The following is a 3,191-nucleotide window of genomic DNA, read 5'->3' as shown; positions in this document are numbered from 1 at the left end:
CGATCGCTTACTTTAGTGAAAATTTGAATGGTGCTGTGCTAAACTACCCCGCTTATGACAAGGAGATGTATGCACTTATCCGCTCTCGAGACTTGGCAACATTATTTGTGGCCAAGGAGTTCGTGATCCATTCGGATCATGAAGCGTTAAAGCACATTAAAGGACAACACAAATTAAACAAACATCATGCTAAGTGGGTGGAGTATTTGGAGTCATTTCCTATGTCATTAAATATAAAAGGGTAAGGAAAATATCGTGGTGACGCTCTTTCAAGAAGGTATACCCTTTTGTCGATTTGGATTCTAAACTGCTTGGTTTTGCATTGTTAAAAGATTTATATCCTGCTGATGATGATTTTGGAGAAATATTTGTTGCTTGTGAAAGTGTTGCTATTGATAAGTTTTATAGGAGCGACGGATTTCTTTTTAGAGAAGGAAAATTATGTGTGCTGCGGAGTTCCGTACGAGACCTATTAGTACATGAGGCACATAGCGGAGGCCTTATGGGCCATTTCGGCGTTGGAAAAACATTAGCAACCCTCCAAGAGCATTTTTATTGGCCGAAAATGAAAAGGGACGTCGAACGAGTGTGTGCGAGATGTGTGACGTGCAAGAAGGCCAAATCCAAGATTAAGCCGCACGGGTTGTATACGCCACTCCCTATACCCGACGCACCTTGGGAGGACATCTCTATGGATTTTGTCCTTGGATTGCCTAGGACTAAGACGAGGAAGGACTCTATTTTTGTTGTTGTTGATCGCTTCTCAAAAATGTCTCATTTTATTTCTTGCTCAAAAACTGATGATGCCATTCATATTGCTAATCTTTTCTTTAAGGAAATTGTTCGTTTGCATGGCATCCCGAGGACGATTGTTTCTGATCGAGACGTGAAGTTTTTGAGTCACTTTTGGAGGTCATTGTGGGGAAAGCTCGGGACTAAACTGCTGTTTTCAACCACTTGTCACCCCCAAACGGATGGCCAAACGGAAGTGGTCAACCGAGTGCTATCAACTTTGTTAAGAGCCATCATACGGAAAAATCTCAAGTCATGGGAGGAGTGTTTACCGCATATAGAATTTATGCACAATCGATCCGTTCATTCGCAACCAAACACTCTCCTTTTGAAATCGTTTATGGATTCAACCCGTTAACTCCTTTAGATTTAGCGTCTTTACCTAACGATCAACTTATTCATGCAGATGCTAAAAAGAAGGCCGAGTATGTAAAGGAGTTACATCGAAAAGTTCGAGCCAACATTGAAGCAAGAACCGAGAGTTATCCTAGGAAAGCGAATAAGGGTCGTAAAAGAATTATCTTTGAACCTGGTGATTGGGTCTGGGTTCACATGAGAAAGGAACGATTTCCAGCCCAACGTAGATCAAAGCTATTACCGCGTGGTGACGGACCTTTCCAAGTTTTGGAACGAATTAACGAAAATTCTTATCGGCTTAATCTACCAGGTGAGTATAACATAAGTGCAAGTTTTAATGTCTCTGACTTATCCCCTTTTGATGCAGATTTCGATTTGAGGGCAAATCGCTTTGAAGAGGGGGAGGATGATATGGCCACGCCTCAAGTCCAATCTAGCTCGAGCAAGGAGCCTTTGGAGCTGCCTCAAGGTCCCATCACCCGATCACGAGCCAAACAATTCAAGGAGGCTGTTCGGCTTTAGTTAACAAAGTTTGGGGCGAGACTTTGGTGGGCACATCGAAGAAGCTTGGACCAACTCGAATTACACTCCATGCATTTTACTACGAGCTGAATTAACTTCCAATTTAGCTCAATGAGCTCAAATCAGCTCAATTTAGCTCAAAACTTGCAAATTCAGCTCAAATAATTTTTGCTATTTAATTTGTCTCAAATCTGGTCGGATTTAATTATGCATGATTAATTGTGTTTTTCTTACATGTTATTAAGTCAAATTAATTTCCTACAGCTTATAAATATGTCTTAATACATGTTTTTAATTTGTCTTGTTCAAACCGAATTAATTAGGCTTAGTTTAATTAATTGTGTCTTGTTTTAATTATATGGATTAATGTTGTCTAAATTATGTTTCTAATATGATTCAGCTGAATAATGATTAACTAAATTCATTTGTTCATGTTGTGTAGGTTGGCCGAATGTGGATGGAAGCATTTAAGCTAGGTGCATGAACCATAGGTTCAATGAATGTGGCGTTTCATGCATGAAGAATGTTCAGCTGATTTTAAATGATTTAAGAACCAGCATAATGCCGTTCACACATGAAGTTCACACTCTTGGCTGTTCGGTTCATAATGTTCACACTCAAGGACTCTTCAAAGTGACTTTTCACACTTATTTTGGCTATTCACGTTCACCTTTATTGCTGGTCACTTTTCAGCCAAAGATTCAACTTAAATGAGCCTATTTATGCTCATTGGCGAACCTAGCTCATCCATGCACCATCCAAGTTGTTCAAGGTTCAATTATCCATCTAGAAGTGACCATTGAGCTCCCATTCAAAGAATCGATCAGCTCAATTAATTGGTTCATTTTGCTTAATTCTTAAGGGTTGTATGTGACTATTCGTCTAGTTTAATTGCTACCTATAAATAGCTGAAAACTTCACTTTGTAAAGGACTTTTGACATTTTAAGTAACGAATTGTCGCCAAATTTGTAAGGCATTTTCTCTCAAATTTCGTTCGAGACCCGTAAGACTTATCTAGCTTCTAGTGGCGCTCTTTCCAGTCTTTCTTTCGAACTTATCACTCCCCAACCCGAGTGTGTATGCTCACCATTACGTAAGACTTTTTTTTTATATCGAAATTTTTTTTTCAATTGCGTGAAATTTCACTACGGGGGATATAAAAGAGTGTAGGATGAGATTTTGGAAAAATTTCTATTGAAGTGTCTCCAGACTTTTTTTTTTACGGATCTTTCACGTTCTTTTCGTCCACACCTAAACCGTATACAATTTTTTTCTTTCAATTTTGTTTTTTTCTTTCGAATTTTTTTTTTCAATTGCGTGAAATTTCACTACGGGGGATATAAAAGAGTGTAGGATGAGATTTTGGAAAAATTTCTATTGAAATGTCTCCAGACTCTTTTTTTTACGGATCTTTCACGTCTTTTCGTCTGCACCTAGACCGTATGCAATTTTTTTTTCAAATTTTTTTTCTTTTCGATTTTTTTTTCTTGATTTTTTTTCGAAACTACAATTTACGTAC

The sequence above is a fragment of the Gossypium raimondii genome, chromosome 9, assembly GCF_025698545.1.
Source record: "Gossypium raimondii isolate GPD5lz chromosome 9, ASM2569854v1, whole genome shotgun sequence".
In the NCBI taxonomy this organism is placed as follows: domain Eukaryota; kingdom Viridiplantae; phylum Streptophyta; class Magnoliopsida; order Malvales; family Malvaceae; genus Gossypium; species Gossypium raimondii.
This window is presented reverse-complemented; position numbering follows the sequence as displayed.